Genomic DNA, 19,252 nt, shown 5'->3' on the forward strand with positions numbered 1-19,252 from the left:
ACTTGGGGAAGATTCCTTTAACTTATTACTAGTGAAAAATAGAGCCGGATGGTGAGAAAGAGTGAAAAATCCTTCAAATACCTTCACTGCATCCTCTCCTCCTTTTCACAGACTCAACCTCCCTCCTTCATTCACGGCTCTTCTATTTCCTCCACCCCCAAGCAGCGCAGTGGGATGCGGCATGGGGGGTTGTAGTCAGTACACAACAAGTCCTTTCTGCCGCAGTTTCCTCTGCACATTTTTCCCTGCTCCAGTCTGAGCACTTCCCATAGGTTGCAGTCTTTCAAAACCAGCTCCAGCGTGGGTCCTGTCCACAGGCTGCAGTCCTTCCAGATAAGACTGCTCCAGCGTGGGTCCTCCAGGGGCCATAGTTCTGCCAGCAGCCTGCTTCTGCACGGGCTCTGCACAGGCCACACTTCCTGCAGGGGATATCCTAGAATGCTGGAGTGGTTTGGGCTGGAAGGGACCTCAAAGCCCATCCAGTTCCAAACCCCCTGCCATGGGCAGGGACACCCTCCACTAGACCACGTTGCCCAAAGCCCCATCCAGCCTGGCCTTGAACACGTCCAGGGATGGGCCATCCACAACTTCTCTGGGCCTGTTCCGAGGATGTCACGTGGCACAATGTCAAATGTTTTGCACAAGTCCAGGTGTACAGCACCAGTTGTTCTTCCCTTATCCACCCACGCTGTAACCCCATCGTAGGAAGCCACCACATTTGTCAGGCATGAAAGAGGATCTCCTCCATGAGGATTCCAGGAGGATCTCCTCCATCATCTTGCTGGGCACAGGTGAGACTGACCGTCCTGTAGTTCCTCAGCTCTTCCTTTTTTCCCCTTTTTAAAAATGGGGATTGCGTTTCCCCTTTTCCAGTCAGTGGGAACTTCACTACACCGGCGCAGCTTCTCAAATACGGTGTAGAGTGGTTTAGCCGCTTCATCCATGAGTTCCCTCAGGACGTGCGGAGGCATCTCATCAGGTCTCATGGACTTGTGCGCCTTCAGGTTCCTTAGATGGTCTCGAACCTGATCTCCTCCGACAGTGGCTGGTTCTTCATGCTCCCAGTCCCTGCCTCTGCTTTCTGACTCTTGGGTGGTGTGGCTAGAGCACTTGCCAGTGAAGACTGAGGCAAAATATTGTTGAGTACCTCGGTCTTCTCCATGTCCCCGGTAACCAGGTCTCCCATTTCATATGGGAGGGGTTCCACATTTTCCCTAGTCTTCCTTTTATCACTGACGTACCTATGTAAGGTTTTCTTCTTGTCCTTGACATCCCTGGCCAGTTTTAATTCTATCAGGGCTTTAGCCTTTCCTAACCTGATCCCTGTGTGCTTGGACAATTTCTCTGTATTCCTCCCAGCCTACCTGCCCTTGCTTCCACCCTCGGTAGGCATCCTCAGTGTGTTTGAGTCTGTCCGGGAGCTCCTTGTTGATCCATGCAGGCCTCCTGCTGTTTTTACCTGCCTTCCTCTTTGTTGGGATGCATCGTTCCTGACCTTGGAGGACGTGATCCTTGAATCCTTGTCTCTAAATTGGAGAGACACGCATTCGATGGATGGACCACTCGGCCGACAAGGAATTGGCTGGATGGTCGCACTCAAAGGGCTGTGGTCAACGGCTCAATGTCCAAGTGGAGAACAGGGAGGGGTGGCGTTCCTCTGCGGTCGGTACTGGGACCGACACTGTTTAACATCTTTGTTGGCGACATAGACAGTGGGATCAAGTGCACCCAATGACACCAAGCTGTGTGGTGTGGTCGACACGCTGGAGGGGAGAGATGCCATCCAGAGGGACCTTGACAGGCTGGAGAGGTGGGCCCATGCAAACCGCATGAAGTTCAACAAGGCCAAGTGCAAGGTCCTGCACGTGGGTCGGCGCAATCCCAAGCACGACTGTAGGCTAGGCGGGGAATGGATTGAAAGCAGCCCTGAGAAGAAGGACTTGGGGGTGTTGATTGATGAGAAGCTCAACATGAGCCGGCAGTGTGCGCTTGCAGCCCAGAAAGCCAACCGTGTCCTGGGCTGCATCAAAAGAAGTGTGACCAGCAGGTCGAGGGAGGTGATTCTGCCTCTCTACTCTGCTCTTGCGAGACCCCACCTGGAGTACTGTCTCCAGCTCTGGGGACCCTACTACAAGAGAGACATCAAGCTGTTGGAGAGAGTCCAGAGGAGGCCACAAAGCTGATCAGAGGGCTGGAGCACCTCTCCTAGGAGGACCGGCTGAGAGAGTTGGGCTGGTTCAGCCTGGAGAAAAGAAGGCTCCGGGGAGATCTAATTGCGCCTTACCAGTACCTGAAGGGGGCCTACAGGAAAGATGGTGAGGGACTGTTTATCAGGGAGTGTGGTGGTAGGACAACGGGTAGTGGGTTTAAGCTGAAGGAGGGTCGATTTAGATTAGATGTTAGAAAGAAATTCTTTACTGTTAGAGTGGTGAGGCACTGGAACAGGTTGCCCAGGGAGGTTGTGGAGGCCCCATCCCTGGAAGTGTTTAAGGCCAGGTTGCATGAGGCTTTGGGCAATGTAGTCTAGTGAAGGGTGTCCCTGCCCGCAGCAGGGGGGGTTGGAACTAGGTGATCTTTGAGGTCCCTTCCAACGCAAACCATTCTATGATTCTATGATTCTATGCATATTGGCAAGCTTTCTTGGGCCTCTCTTCCCTCCAGGGCTTTGTCCCATGGTACTCTACCAAGCAGGTCCCTGAAGAGGCCAAAGTCTACTCTCCTGAAGTTCAAGGTAGCGAGCTTGCTGTGGGCCCTCCTTGCTGCGGAATGGGGGGTTGTGGTCAGTGCATAACAGCTCCTTTCTGCACAAAGAGGGACTTTTCCTGTGTCGCTCATGAAGAAGCAGCAGGGTTTCAGCGGCTTGCCCTAAATCACGTGTCCCTGCCTTCACAGACACAGTTGCTAGGCCCTCAGACTCAGGATTTTATGGGGGACATGGAATTCCTGGTGCTTCGTCGCCAAAGGCGTTTGAATCAAAGCTCTTGGCTTTCTTGGCCTTCCTCCCTGTACATAAAGCAAGAAGTGGAGGGCACAGGAGGCAGAGACTGCATTTCAGTTCTCTGAGCACCTCTCTGCCAGGCCAAAGGCACCACCATTCAGCTGTAGATGGACTCCTGCTGGCAAGGGCAACCCGCTACTCTGCGGTGCTCATGGACACACCAGGGGAGCAGGAGAGAGTCCCCCTGCTATGACCTGCGCATGCCCTTGTGATGAGGGTCACACAAGTACAGACTGACACACGTGTGCTCATGCACGCCTGCACGGAGCCATGCCAAAAGCTGTGCATGCCGTCAGAAATGACCCAGGTGCACATCAGTTGCCTGCACAGGACACCTTCAGCACTGGAGCTGAGTCTTCTGCCTGCGCCGACGTGTTTCTGCCTCGGAAATCCTCGGGCCTCTCGTCCCGGCACTTACAGAAGCCTTCCCATGGGGAAGCACGTGGCATAAGCCAGGAAATGAAAAGGCAGCAGTGCAGGAAACCAGGACACAGCCCATGCCATTAGCTAGGATGCTTTGCATTAGACATGAGCTTGTCAGAACATCATTATTACTTGCACAAGGGGTGCCTCCGGGCCTGAGGCAGCACGGGACTCCTATAAAAGGCAGCCCAGGTCTCTGCTCTCTCATCCACTTCTCTCGCCTCCTTCTCCTTGGGAATCAGGTGAGTGGGAAGCCTCTTCTCCTCCTCCTTCAAGATCAGGTCTTTCCTCGATGCATGTCTCTGCTGATATGGACTGCCCTAGCCCAGGGCTGGGAGCTGCTTCTCATGGGAGAGGCAAGGGAAGAGAAGGTCTTCCGCAGAGAGGGGCTGGGACTTAGGTGAGCCAGCTCCTGGGCTGTGAGCTGGGCAGCGCATGCTGGGCCAGGAGGTGCCTTGCCTCCTGCGTGGTTGGGTGCGGTGCTGCTTCTCAGGTGCCCCTGTTTTCTACTTCTCCCTACCCTCTCTCCCAGGTGAACCTCTGGCCCAGAGACATGTCCTGCTCCGACCAGTGCCAGCCCTGCCAGCCTTGCCTGCCCTGCCAGCCCTGCGGCCCGACCCCGCTGGCCAACAGCTGCAACGAGCCCTGTGTCAGGCAGTGCCAGAACTCCATAGTCGTCATTGAGCCCTCCCCCGTGGTGGTGACCCTGCCCGGCCCCATCCTCAGCTCCTTCCCACAGAACACCGTTGTGGGCTCCTCCACCTCCGCTGCTGTTGGCAGCATCCTCAGCCGTGACGGAGTGCCCATCAGCTCTGGGTGCTGTGACCTCTCCTGCATCACCAGCCGCTACTGTGGCAACAGATGTCAACCCTGCTGAATCTGCTGGCAGCTTCCCCTGGCAAGATCCTCCCAAGACCTCAGAACGTGCTGCTGGAGAGGAGACAGAGATTCAGGGCATTCTATGTAGAGCTTTGGGCCATCGTTTCCTTCCTTCCACTCCTCTCTCTCTCTCTTTCCTTTCCTGTTGCTGTCTCTCAAGACCAGCCTAGCGGGGACCTGATGGCCTCCCTCCCTCTGCAGGGCGGGCAGGCCGACGGACAACACCCTGCAGGAGCTCTACTGCTTCTTAGTGGCTGACCCTGGTGCTCCCTGTGAGCCACCTCCTTTTCTTCTTTAGACTCATTAAAGTTGTGCTGCATTCAAGCCTGGGCCTCCGAGTCCTCCTTCCTTCTGTGGCAAGTCTTCCGGTCGGCTCAGGGGAAAAGGCGGACGAAGGGGAGAGTGGGACTCCCTGCAGTGGATTTTTTTCTTGCTGCCCTCTCCTTTGGACTCGAGAAAGACATCCCTGTCTTCTGCACAGCCATCAGTGAGAGGACGGCTCCTAAGGGTGTCAGGAGTGGGGATGGGAAACAACAATGCCTCCCTACAGCCCACAGCATCAACTTCCTCTTCTGCAGTGCTCTGTTACCCACTCTAGGGTCCATGGGCAATACACGTGGGCACAGGCAGGTGAGACCGGTACCTCACACAGTGTTCCAGTGCCTGGCAGGGCCCAGCAGCTGTCCAGACATGCAAGGCGGAGGTAATTCACATGTTAGTACTGGTATCAGTCACGCTGAGGCTACACAAGGGAGTCCCCACTCGCTGTGAACTCTACAGCCCCATGGGCTACTTCCAACCTGGTGCTCTATGCTCCTATGATGCTATGATCTACCACCGTGTCCAATCGCATCTTGAAAACCTCCAGCAATGGGGACTCTACCAGCTCCCTGGGGAGGTTGTTCCGCTGAGTGATTGTTCTTACTGTAAAAAATGTATTTCTTACGTCAAGATGAAAGCGCTCCCGGTGCAACTTGTACTCTTTGGCCCTTGTCTTCTCCATGTGGCTCCTTGCGATGAGAGAGCCTCTGTCCTCTCTGTAGCCACCCTTTAAGTACTGCACACACTGTGATGAGGTGTCCCCTGAACCTTCTCTTCTCCTCACAGGACAGGTGTCCAGCCCTTTGGTCACCTTTGACACGTACACAGGAGTGGCAGTGGGTGCTGGATGAGGATCAGCAGAGGCTGAGTCAGGGGACTTGGATTCCAGCGATGGCTGTCTTGATGCAAAGTGGCTATTCAGTAGTAGAGCCACCTGGGTGAAGGTGACCACAAACCCAATGCCCACGCTACCAGGGCTCGAAGGAAGTAGATTTACTTTTTCATGTGAGTGGTGTAATGGAGCAGTGTGCATATAGTGACATCACGATTAAAGGCCGTGACAGAGAGGATCAACAATTTGCTGATAGCTAGGAAGAAGGGGAAAAATGACTGTGCCAGCCAGCAGGCAACCAAAATGCCTTCCCCGGTGACAAGGAAAGTCTTCCTCATTTTTCACACAACGGTGGTGGTGTCCTGGTTTTGGCTGAGATGACAGAGTGAATTTTCTTTCTAGTAGCTGGTATAGTGCTGTGGTTTGGGTTTAGTATGAGGATAACGTTGATAACACACTGATGGTTTTAGTTGTTGCCAAGCAGTCAAGGACTTCTCAGCTTCTCATACTGGCACGCAAATGAGAAGGCGGGAGGCGCCCAAGAAGCTGGGAGGGGACACAGCCAGGACAGCTGACCCAAACTGGCCAAAGGGATATTCCATACCATATGACAGCATGCTCTGTCTATTAGTGGGGGGGTGGGCCGGGAGGCGGTTTGGCTTGAGAACTAGCTGAGTACCGCCCTCGGCTGGTGAGCATTTGTGATAACTTTGGCTTCTTCAAACACCTGCTTGGAAGAATCCCATGGGTTAGGGCTCTTGAAGGTGGTGGTGGGGGGGGGTCCCAGAGAGCTGGTCAACATTCAAGCACCACTTCCTCCTAGCTCAAGATCGGTGCATCCCAAAGAGTAGGAAATGAAGCAAAGGAGGCATGAGACCCGCATGGATGAGCAAGGAGCTCATGGAAAAACTCAAAGGGAAGAAGGAAGTTTACGGTATGTGGAAAAAGGGCCCGGCCACTTGAGTGGAATGGAGGAATGTAGTCAGAGTATGTAGGGATGCAACAAGGAAGGCTCAGGCCCACTTGGAATTAAATCTGGCAAGGGATGCGTGGTGGTTGACCCTGCCTGGAGGCCAGGTGCCCACCAGAGCCGTTCTATCACTCCCCCTCCTTAACTGGACAGGGCAGAAAAGGTATAACGAAAGGCTTGTGGGTGGAGATAAGGACAGGGAGAGATCACTCACTACTTATCGTCACGGGCAAAACAGACTGAACTTAGAGAGAAAATTCATCTAATTTATTACCAAGCAAAACAGAGCAGAGCAACGAGAAATGAACCCAAATCTCAAAACACCTTCCCCAACCCCTCCCATCTTCCCGGGCTTAACTTCACTCCCAGTTTCTACCTACTCCCCCCTCAGTGGCCCAGGGGGACGGGGAATGGGGGTTGCGGTCAGCTGATCACACGGTGTTTCTGCTCCCCCTCTGGGGGAGGACTCCTCACATTCTTCCCCTGCACCAGCGTGGGGGCCCTCTCACATGAGACAGTCCTCCACTAACTTCTCCAGCGTGAGTCCTTCCCACAGGCTACAGTTCTTCACGAACTGCTCCCACGTGGGTCTCTCCCATGGGGTGCGGACCTTCAGGACCAGACTGCTCCAGCGTGGGTCCCCCACGGTGTCACAAGTCCTGCCAGCAAACCTGCTCCAGCATGGGCTCCTCTCTCCATGGGCCCACGGGTCCTGCCAGGAGCTTGCTCCAGTGTGGGCTTCCCATGGGGTCAGAGCCTCCTTCAGGTGTCTCCACCTGCTCCGGCACGGGGTCCTCCACGGGCTGCAGGTGAGCCACCTCCTTTTCTTCTTTAGACTCATTAAAATTGTGCTGCATCCAAGCCTGGGCCTCTGAGTGCTCCTTCCTTCTGTGGCAAGTCTTCCAGTCTGGTTATGAAAAAAGGAGGCTTCTTGGGGAGAATCAGCTTGGGCACAAAAGAGGACCCTTCCTCATTCCCAGAAGATGGGAAGGGTCGGACTCACTGCCCTGGGTTGTCTTTTTTGCCCTGTCCTTGGAGTTGAGGAAGATATTCTTGGCTACTTCACAGCAGATGGCTATCATTCCTTCCAGCCTTGCGGTATAGCTTCCTAGATGGGCCTGAAGCACTGCTTCCTGGATCGCATTCTGTGAATGGGGAGACCAAGCCCTGCGTGAGGAGCCCGTGGCTGCCAATGGATGAGGTCAGCAGCCCCTCTGGCACTCTGGGAAGGGATCTCCTCTAGCTCTGGATTGAGCTGTGCTGGGCGATGAGGCTCAAATAGAGAATGGCTCCAAAGGGTTGAGGAGTGGGCATATGGAGTCAACAATACCACAATTTCATCCCCACCTTCCCCTCCCCTCCCTTACCCAGTCTAAGGTCCATGGCCAGCACACATGGGCACAGGCAGATAGGCACCTCATACAGTCCTTCAGCACCTGGCATGGCCCAGGTGCTGTCCAGACACGCAGGGCTGAGGTAATTCACAAGTTAGGATTGGTAGCAACCACACAATGGAGTCCCCACTCTCTGTGAACCCAACACCCCCATGGGCCACTGCAGCTCTGGAAGAGCACCCAGTGCCCAAATACCCGTGGCTGCTCTGTGGTTCTTTGTCTCCTTTAAGCCTAGGGCGGCTTTCCTGGGCCTTTAAGGTTGTACCACTGCCAGATCCCAGCTCTGCTCTGGAAAGGCTCTGCGCAAGAGCAGTTACCCCCCTCCATCCCCACTGGGCCGTTGCAGCAACAGTGGGACACATTTCTGTGCTCAGAAGCTTCTCTGGTCTGTCGCTGCTGGGCCATTCGCATGTCTCCTGTGTTGGCTGCTATTCTCGGGCACCAGCTGGACCAAAAACCTTGGCATATCAGAGGCCTTGGCCAGGAGGAGATGCCAAGGCAGAAGGGTGGCCATGCACATCGGGAGCTCTGTGGACTGCCTTCCCCGCAGCAAAAGGTGAAATTCCAGCAGAGGGTCTTTCTGCCTGGAGGCTCAGTTATGAGATCCTTCATCTGCCTCCTAGCCACCCAATTGTGAAGCAAAGCGATGAAGGTGTTGAGGCACTGACCCCGTCTTCCCTGTTATCAAGGTCTGTGTAAGCCCAGCTCAGCAGGCCCTAAGTCCACAAAGCATCTGCTCCCTGCATATCCCTGCAGGAAATCCCCGCTCTCCGGCCATCGTCCCACCATTTACAGGCAGACGGTGACTGGGCAGATGGCAGCAGTGCACAGAGTGTCCCCACAGTAACACGAGCTCTCTGCAGCCCAGTGATTCCCTACCTTCTCATGGCTTGTTTAAGGTGTTCATCTTCCCTGAGTCTGGGTGAGCTACTTGTGGCTTCACTGTTAATGCCAACGTTTAGGTGTGCTTTTCAGTGATACTTGGAAATTTTTGAGATGTCAGACTTCAGTCCCAGGTAGTGCTCTAAATCCTGGCATCCCTCAGGTATCCATGGTCTCCTGGGTGCAGAAAAGGAACTCCTGAAGGCACTTATGGCTCAAAATAACATCTCAGGCATACAGTGCCCCATGGACCACACGAGGTTCTACTCACACTCCTCCTGCCTGAAGTTTGGGGCAGAGGCACCATCTTTGTCCATCTCTCTGGGTGCTGGGCACCTTCTTTCTGTGCCCAGAAACCAAGGCTTCACCTCCTCCTTCATGAGACCTGCCGCCCCAGCACTGGGGTCTGTTGCCAGCACCCAGGCATCTCCAGTTCCTCCTCACAGTGGGCGTGGCCCCCACGGGTAGCCCCACGGGTTGAGAATTGGTCGTGCCCTGGGGACACGGTGGTACAGGACAGGCACCAACCCAACCATAGCACAAACATGGGGGATGACCCTGTCTGTACTCAGCTTCCCTGGCTCCCCAAGTGCTCCGAGGCAGGGACAGCCTGAACTCTGCTCACATCACCACTGCTCCTCACATGCAGGCCAAGGCTTTCCCAGCACTGCAGTCCCTGGCTGTTGGAGATCTGTCATTACCCCCTGTCTGCTCCATGTGGCTTCTTGTGATGACAGAGCCTCTGTCCTCTTTGTGGCCACCCTTTAAGTAGGAGACTACTGTGATGAGGTCCTCCTCGAGCCTTCTGTTCTCCAGGGAGAAAAGGATTTTACTCCTTCAGTCTTTCCTCATAGGATAGGTTCTCTAGCCCTTTGGTCATCTTTGACACATACAAGGTGATAGCAGCAGGCGGCAGATCAGGATCAGTGGAGGCCAAGTCAGGGGACTCAGATGCCAGCAGTGGCAGCTCCCATCTCCAGCACATTAGTGACCAGGTTTTCCTAGGTGGTTTAGCCGTGGAACCTAATCTACCTGATCATCCCAGATCAAACACAATATTCCTGAGCAAGCCTCAAATAGATGTGCAAGAGAAGAGGAGGAGTAAGCACATTGACCGTGTTTCTCCTGGGCAGCTTAAAAAAATATACAGCTCATGCTCAACAATAGTCATAGATGACCATGCAGTCAATCAATCTAATCTTGGAAGCACGATAAAGTGCATCATTAGCAATATTCTACTGTATAAAGAACAGAGATTCAGAGAGATGATTGGATGTTTTTGAGGAAAAAAATCTCATCCTCTCACACAGGAAGAAGTTCCAGATGACTACTACAAGCATGGCCCTGATGGCAAGCACATCTACCAGTTCGTTTGGACACTTTTCAGTGTTCCACAGCTGATAGCTCAATATGCAATTTGGTTTATCTGGAAAGGCTTTTAACCTATGCAGAGATTGACATATGCCCCAGTGACTGAAAGAGGATTGTCCCAGGAGCTGTAATTCTGGCTTCTACACTTGCTCCATGCAGCGACAATGAGGATGTCGTTCCCCAGCAAGGTTAGAAGATACATGGAGAAGATAATGGCACACGGGGCCATGTGCTCACCCAGGGAGGTCAGGAAGCCCAGAGGAATGAGATCAGTTACGGGTGTGACTTGTTCTCCTTTGCCATGGCTCTAAAAATTACAAAGGAGGTTACCTCAAAGTAAAAAAAAAAAAAAAATAAAAAAAATAAAAGAATGTGACGGAAGGCCCTAACCAGTACAAATTTCAGCTCGAGATTGCAAATGATCACGTGCATGATCATCCACACCAAGCCAATTCTGTCCCCGGAGGAATGCATTCTCTTAAACCAAAAGTGAACATAAATGGAATTTAAGGATGCTATAAAAATAGCAAAGCGCAGTGGGTTTTTTTCCAGTTCAGCTACTCCTGACATGTAGCTCTCAACAGCTGGAAGACGATAATGAGAATTTTTTTTTAAAATGTAGTCCTTTTTGACTCTGAGCCATGCTATTCTCCCTTGTGTGATTTTATTCTTTCAAAGAATAATTGCAATTTCCCAGTTCTCAGAAAGATGTCAAATGGGAGTCTTGTGCATGTTCTTTCCTGACTGTGTTCCTTGTCCTGTCTTCCACCTTATTGGTGCTTCTTGCTTATGTTTATGTGGGATCCACACCGAGCTGAGGTGCATTCTGAGACCAACACTCCTGTTTGTGTGTGAGAAAGTCAGAAAACCACCTCCAGGAGGACATCCTGGGGGCGATCCTACAGACGGCCACCTGGAAGAATCATCCCCTGAGCTCTCCACAGACACAATGTGCATCCAGTTTTCTAGCTGTAGGTGTAGGCAAGGAAGCACGGAAGATGTGAACATGTTAACTGAGCAGGTTAATGCAGAACCTGTCTTCACTTCTCAGTGGCCATCCACCTTTCCATCCCTCTCAGGCACATGACACCTCTTTTCTTCATGTGCCTCATTCTCTTTGCCTCCTGATCGTCCCTGTTCTGTCTCCCCTTCTCGCACATCCCAATTTGATACAGACTAAGTTCTGCCTGTCACTCCAGAAGGCTTCACTGCTTGCACGTACACTTTTACTCTCTCAGAAAGGAAAGCTCAGCTAAAACATCTTTGTAGCCACCAGGGCTGGTTTTGTCACCTTCCCACACAGTTGCTCTCCAAGGTCAGCTCTTTGCTCCACCAAATGGATTTAGCATGACGCTGTGCACAGAGGGACAAACTCATGCCTAGAAATGGAGTGAAGAGCTGGCTTTTGTCAGGAAATTGGGGCACAGGGATTCTCGCCAGCAAAGCAATGGAGATTCTCCTGAGATGGAGGAGAGACATGAAAAGCAATGGATCAGCCTGGGGCATGGGTGGGAATCCAGTAGAACAGACAATCTTCCCCAGTCTCTGGATAATGGGTCTTTTTCACATGCTGAGGGTTTGGCTGATGTCCAGGTGCATGGCTAGGAAGGGATTTTTCCTTCCTCGGGCTATGTTGCCTAGGAATAAACCCACAAGAGCAGTGCTGTCTCACAATCAAGGGCTCCTTTCTGCAAGAGTGTGCTTCAGAATGACAGCGGGAAAAGCCAGTGAGATACATCTTCTTAATACTCATTCCCATGCCTCAGTTAGTTTCATCTCAGGGGGTCTGATGGAGCCTGTTGTGGTTCATATGGCATCCCTCAAGAGCTCTCCCCCAAGTCCAGGCACTCCTTGAACTTGACGGTTTGATTGGACTATTTTGCTTTTTTTCCCAAGACCCTGGATCTGAACTCAGACCAAAAAGTCACACCAGCATGCTGTTGCTGACTTTTGTCTTTGCTACACAGGCTGGGGAGGCAGAGACCCAGCCTCACCACAACCCCGGCATGCCACTGCTGGACAAGCTTAGGTCTACAAGCAAGCGGTGCTGGGGAGGGAGACACTGCTCGGGGAACACACACAGACACACACAGACACACTCTTTCTGTGTGATGGCGCATGCTGTGGTTACCAATGTGGGCTCAGTGGAGAGGCAGGTGGTGCTGTCCTGCAGCTTGGCATCCTGCCCATGGAAAAACACCAGGGGTTTCTCCACAGAAAGCACAGAGGAGAACCTCTCTGAATATACACAAGGTTTGGATTTATCCATCCACAGCAGGATCTGAGAGACCTGGGTCAGCAACCCCTCTTGCTCCAATCCTTCTAGCCTGAAAGACACATCTCACCAAAGACTGCAAGTCCCATCAGGTTTGCCAGAAAAAAAACAGGACTATGTCATGCTTTCCCTTTCACAGGTTGACCACAGAGTTTCAAGAAAGAGGGAGTTGGTGCTTGCAGGTTCACATCTTCTTCCTCTGCTGCCTCAAAGCAGTCTCCAAACCTCACTGTGGAGAGTAGAGAAAAATCTCTTTAACTGCTGCTGCAGACAGACCTCCTTACACCCCCACGCTGCTGACCCAGGGAGGCTCTCTAGAGACATGATAGACTGGTGCTCATCCCAAGGAAAGGAATCAAGTTGCGATCTTTGCTATGTCACAGGTTCCCTAGGGCCAGGGCCAGGTCTTTCAGCACTTGGAGAGTCTTACTTGAGCAGTGAGGCAGCAGCTGGGCTTTTCACAGACCTCTAAGTCAGAAGGTATTTGAGCATCCTCTCAGGCAGACATGCCTGCTGTAGAACTGCTGCCTCCAAGCTCCAGGTCACATGGGACAAAGGGGCCCTGGGCACCTGAAAATTTATGTTGTAGATTAAGGAACAGATCATGCAGTCCACTGCCAGGCAACAGAAGGCTGCCAGGAGCCTTCCAGTATCTTATGTGTCATGGTGATCTTTCAGGCAGCTTCTCTCCCTAGCTGGCATCATGACTCACAAGTCCATGATCCTCCCTCCTCTTCCTTAGTTTTCAGGTGACTCACGTAGAGGGAAAATTCCTACTGACTCTGGCCCAGTCCCCTCCCTCAAGACAACCTGGGGAGGTCAGCTTTTACCTCCTGATTCCTCAGGCTGAACATGAGGGGATCCAACAGGGGCATCTTTGTGGTGCAGAAGTCAGAAGACCACTCTGTCCTCAGGTGCTTGAGACCATGGGCAAATAATTGGTGGCCACTACACTGAGGCAGGCAGTGCAGATGGAGAAGATATGACACTTGCCCAAGACAGAGTGGACCCTCAGGACGGACAAGATGACGCAGACGTAGGAGGTGCGGATGGAGGTGAAACGGGTCATAGTGATGATCGTGTCAAGAAAGATCACCACCCTCTCACTGAGGCTGGTGCCCCCACCAACTGGCCTTTGCACATCTTGGATGTTCTCGGGAGCTGGATGGAGCCGAAGCTTATGTTCACTCGTTCCATTCAGAAAGACATGGGGAAAGGAGTAGGGATCCACACAAGGAAACTGTGGAAGAAGGGATGGGGCTGCCATTCAGTGTTGAGCATCTCAGGTCTGGGAATGATGGCCAGGATGGGGCAGTGTCTCTGGGGAAGCTTCCCCAGAGCAGAGATTTCCAGTCTACTTGGAGCATCTCCATGAACACCAAGGCCAGAGCTTGGCTAGCCCTGTGCCCCAGCATGGGGGAGATGAGTCAGGTCCCTCCTTTGAATTGCTCCTTGCACTCCGCGAGAGCTACAAGAGAGTTCCAAGTTGTGCATGGGCCGGTGGTAACTCAGGTCTTTGTGACAGGAGGTACTTGCCACTGATGTGGGCTGAGCTGTGCCAGACTCCCTCCTCAGATTAAATAGGTCTCCCCTTGACCACCAAGAGTCACTAGGCCAGGGCTCCACCGTGCATGTCTGCCCTACTCAGAGGAAAGGCACCTCCAGGGTGCCTTTCTCCTGCCCTGTCCTGCTGACGAGGGGAATAATAGAGTGGCTTGGTGGGCACGTGGCATCCAGCCAAGGTCGACCCACCACAGCAACACAATCCAGTGTGTCACTCTGCTGCCATCACTGTCCTTCAGAGGTCAGAAAGAGTGAGAAGAGCTAAACTTCATTGGCGAGCGGGGGAAAAGACATCTACCTTCTCTATCAGTTCGCCTTCTTAAAAGAAAGACTGAAATTACGTCGTTCAGCTGTCATCAGCTGGACTGGTTTGACTTCGTGCAAATGGCACTTGCAGTTCCACAATTAAGCAGTGAAACGATGAGGCCACTGGGAGGGGGCTGACGGACCGTGAGCACTGTACCCTGAAGTGATGACAGTGCAGCATGCACCACCTGGACATTCTCCTCACTGCAAGAAGGACATTGAGGCGCTGCAGCATGTCCAGAGAAGGGCAACAAAGCTGTTGAAGGGTCTGGAGCACAAGTCTTATGAGGAGCGGCTGAGGGAACTGCGGTTGTTTAGTCTGGAGAAGAGGAGGCTGAGGGGACACCTTATCACTCTCTACAACTACCCAAAAGGAGGTTGTGGTGAGGTGGCTGTTGGTCTCTTCTCCCAAGCAACCAGTGATAGGACAAGAGGAAATGGCCTCAGATTGCTCCAGGGGAGGTTTAGGTTGCATATTAGGAACAATTTCTTCACTGAAAGGGTGGTCAGACGTTGGAACAGGCTCCCCAGAGAGGTGGTGGAGTCACCGTCCCCGGAGGTGTTCAAGAAGCGTGCAGACATGGCACTTTGGGACACAGTCTAGTAGACATGGTGGTATTGGGTTGATGGTTGGACTTGATGATCCTAGAGGTCTTTTCCAACCTTAAAGATTTTAATAATTCTAATAATTCTAATAATTCTAATTGGACAGTCAGCTTCTCAAACGAATTTCAGTTCCAGAAAGGACTTGGATCCAACAGTTCTTAGATTTCAGTGAGTATGAGCTTCATTTCTCAGAAACACGTTCTAGGATAAAATTACAGCTTCTCTAGCCTTACAAGAGAGAGTATTTCATAGAAAGTTAAGATTTTAAATTGGGGGTGGGTGGGTGTGTGTGTGGGTGTGTGTGAATACACTAATATTAAGGGACTATCACCAGAAAGTCTTCCACAGTCATGGACAATGCCTATTCTGTTTCTTGAGCCTACCCCGAATGCCATCAGGAGTGGAAATGGATGTTTCCACAAGAGACAACTCAATGCTAAAATAATAGAATAATAGAATCATAGATCATTATTCATGGGGTCAGAAGGGATGATTACTGTAGTTAGTGTTTGGGTCCCTATCTTAATCATGGTGTCCTCACATGCGGCTTGGGTCTCTGTCTCAACCGTCATGTTCTTTGATGTAGTTTGGATCCCTGGCTCAATCAAGGCGTTCTCAGATGTGTTTTGGTCCCTGTCTTAATCAAGGTCCTCTGACAGAACTGAATTGTAGCTTGATAGGCACAGGCCGAGCCTCAATACAGTGCTAAAAGCTGCTGGTTTTCACTGGGGTAGGCAAGGCATCCTTTTATTAGGTGGCATGTCAATTTACCAGGAATGCTACCTTGCTCAAGTGTAAAATCCCAGACTATGGGAGGTGATAACTGTCCTTGGCATTTGCCCAAATCCTTCCACACACCCTGCCACCCAGGGACCGGCCACCTCAGGGCATGTTTCACTGTTGCCGCACCCAAAAGTTGTCTCTTGTTATGCCAGCATGACACCAGATTCCACAAACCCCACAGTAAGCCAGCAGCGTTACTTAGTAGAGCTGTTAATTAAACAGCTCAAGGGTGAACAAGGTCCTCGAAGCCTGCACCACAAAACAACCCAGATGGGAAAAGGGAGGTGCACTCCCTCATCCTCTCCACAAGACAGCTCCCCAGCACAGTAAGGGCCTGGATGCCAGGGCAAAGCACATAGCTCTTGCTTTTGCTTCTATTAGCCTGTTCCAAGTTCAGCCAAACAAAGAGATAAGCAGTGCAGCAAGCAAACTCCCTGACCCACACAAAGGCCTGCCAATTAGAAACTACTACAGCCATAGCACACTCAATTCAAAACTGCCATTGTCTCGAGACCCATGTTGAAGGCGAAAGACTGGAGTGAGTTGACCTTGTCTGGCCTCCCGGTGCCCATCGTGACACTCTCTCACTCCCCCTACTCAGTGGGAAATAAGATTAAAAAGTCATGGGTTGAGATAAAGGCAGTTTCATGAATAAAAGCAAAGGTTGCACGCAGAAGCAAAGCAAAAAGATTTATTCTCTACTTGCCATCAGCAAGCGATTTTTCAGCCACTTCCTGCACAACAGGGCCGGAGTACGTGTAGTGGTGCCTTCAGAAGACAAACGTCTTAAAACCAAATGCCCCCCTCCCCTTTCTCCTGCATTTTATTGCTGAGCCTGACATCATATGGTATGGAATATGCCTTTGGTCAGTCCGGGTCTGCCGTCCTGGTTATGACCCCTCCCAACCTCTTGCCCGCACCCAGCCTACTGGCCTTTAGGAGGTGGGGTTGGAGAGACACCTTTGCTGCTGTGCAAGCACTGCTCAGCAATGGCCAAAGCTTTGCTGGTGCATCAACACCATTCTAGCTACAAATATGAAGCAAAGCACTATGAGGGCTGCTGTGGGGGAAGTGAACTCCATCCCAAACAGACCCAATACCTGTGTTACAGCAAAATCAAGTGTAGCATGCAATTTAAACCAAGACTATTGCTGCTAAAGACATCTATTGTATAGCCCTACCCTTGTGACAGTTAATGTTTATCCAAACAATGTGGTCTTTTTCTGTTAATTAAGATGAGATTGTCAAAAGGCAGAACTGATATACTGCTAGTTTTACCAAAAAAAACCTAGAAGAATTGCTGAGGATTGCCAAAGAAGTAGAAAACTAGGGGAAAGGTAATTCCAACAGGGGGAGACCCCAACCACCGACTTCATGGACCAGCCACCCTAATTACACCACCGACTCAAAAGAAAGAACTACTAGGCATGCGAACTAATTTACACAGGAGGCTAAGGTTCATTAACCAATCATATAACGATAAATAATACATATGTAGTAGAAACATGAATATGTTAATATTAAGTGTATAAATGACTGTTGGTTTGTAGATTCGGTGTGCTGGCTTGGGGCAGTCGCCCATATCTGTGCAAATATGCAATAAAATACCTCTGCTCTGTGTGTTTATTGGCGTATTGCACACTAGGTAAACAAACCCCCAGTTTTGGGACAACACCTGTGTGCTCACATTTGAGTAAGTGTTTGTGTTGGTGGAGGTACACTGTGTGTGTTTTCACCTACGTATATGTGTGAGAGATGTGCACACACATCTATGTGCACATGCTTGGGGCAACACATAGAGGTGTGTCCAAATAACCATGTATATATGTGCACTCTTTGTGTGTGCATGTGAGCATGTTTTTACATGCACTTTGGTGTATGTGGTTGCGAAATTTCTTCCATTTGCTTATAAGTCAATAGGTGAGGTCAGGATGAAAACAAAGGGTCCAAGTGAAACCTTCAGTGAAACTGTGGTCTGACTCGGACATCCCACAGGGGCAAGATGCTGTGACTGTCCCGGTTCGCCCATGCCTGCTGCACCATTTCTAATGGATGTTATCTGGATAACAGCCCCTCTGCTTGCAGACCTCTTTGCTAAGAAGCAGGAGTGGTGACACTTGGGAATTGGACCCTCCCCTTCCTCCATCCCAGCCCAGGAGACAGGAGCAAAAGAAGGAAATGTGGGGGAAAACTGAAACGACTCCTTCAGCTCAGAACAACGTAACAGACCACCTGGAGAGTACCCAGTAAGAGTAAACAAGCACTCCACCAGGCCTGTGCTGGGACAGCTGAGTGGTCTTGGCCTCCAGAGATGGCAGGCATCCCAGTCTAAGAGCTCAGGGGCTAGATACGGCGTCCCCTGATTTCCTGGGGATGACAATGGGCAGGGTGAGATTCTCCCTCCAGATGCTTTTCTGCAGCCCAAAGCCAATGCCTGAGACTCTTGCAGAGGTGGAAGGGGGCATGGGGACAGTTGGACCTGTGCGCGTGTGGGGGATAGGGAGGGAAGAGAAGGCCCGGCTGCTGTGGTATCCTCTATTTCCCATCAGCAAGCACGACTGTGCAGTAACTACAGACGTGGAAAGTCTGTCTGGAAGAAGGGAAGCAAGTCACCAAGAGGAATAGCCCAAGGAGAAGCACAAAAGAGGACTTCCTTCCCAAAAGGGGCCAACATTTCACCATCTCCTAAAGTGTCCTTTCTTCCACTGCCAGAAGTCCCTGAGGGGAAAAGGGGCATTTTCCTGATCCACCCATGGAATAGCAGCAGGCTTTGGGGTGTGTGGCCTTCAATTAGATGTCCATTTTCCCCCAGGGTCCAGTTACTGAGACTCAGACTGAGATTTCAAGATCTTGGTGGCTGAAAACAAAAGCAGTTGTCGACTCCTTTGGCTCTCCCTGTGCTACCTACAGGGACCATTCTTCCTCTCTCAGGACAGCAACATCAGGACCTCTGTCCCTTGGTCTCAGACCCTGCCTGACTCACAACCAAGTCAATGAGCTGCTGAGTGTACTTGGCATTGGCTTGATCATGAGAGGCCTGTGTCCAGTCGCAAACATTAATGACACTCCATCAGAAGCATCTGCTCAGGGATGGCCTGACGGGCAGGATTCCTCAGTCCGTCTCCCTGTACATAAAGCTAATCCCACTCCTTCAGTCTCCTTAGCACTGGGGAGAGGGGACATATCCTGGCCTGGAGGAAGATGCAAAGGTGTTTACCAGCAGAGCTGAAAGACTCCAATTATTATTATGTTGAATTAAACTAAGATTCCATACTAGTGTGAAAGTGTCCTTGCTGAGGCTTGAAATTTGCCCTGGCAGAGTGTGAAATCTGGAGTGGCAGGAAAAGGAGGGCTCAGGAGACAGAGCCTGTGCACTTGGCAGATCTCTGCCAGCTCAGTGCCATCACCGTTCAGCGGCTCCTTCTGGCCTGGGGAACCTGCTGCTCCGTGATGCTCATGGCCAGAGCAGTGGAGAGCGCCCCTGCGTTGAGCGCCATGCTCCCTCATGATGAGTGGCACACAAGGACACTCAAATACCCGTGATCATGCAGATCTATGTGGAGTCATGCACAATTTTGTGCACCCACGTGCATTCACAGAGATCCATACGCACAAGAAGCACGCATGCATTAACAGAAGTTAACTGTGG

At 51.6% G+C, this 19,252-nt stretch overlaps 2 pseudogenes; both read left to right on the plus strand.

Moving 5' to 3' along the window:
• Positions 1 to 3,526: 3,526 nt before the first annotated feature.
• On the plus strand, positions 3,527 to 4,298 carry LOC142604989 (feather keratin Cos1-1/Cos1-3/Cos2-1-like; annotated as a pseudogene).
• A 3,928-nt stretch (positions 4,299 to 8,226) lies between these two features.
• LOC142604958 (cyclin-Y-like protein 1 pseudogene) lies at positions 8,227 to 10,263 on the plus strand (annotated as a pseudogene).
• Positions 10,264 to 19,252: the final 8,989 nt, after the last annotated feature.

Source organism: Balearica regulorum, chromosome 24 (assembly GCF_011004875.1).
Source record: "Balearica regulorum gibbericeps isolate bBalReg1 chromosome 24, bBalReg1.pri, whole genome shotgun sequence".
NCBI lineage: Eukaryota > Metazoa > Chordata > Aves > Gruiformes > Gruidae > Balearica > Balearica regulorum.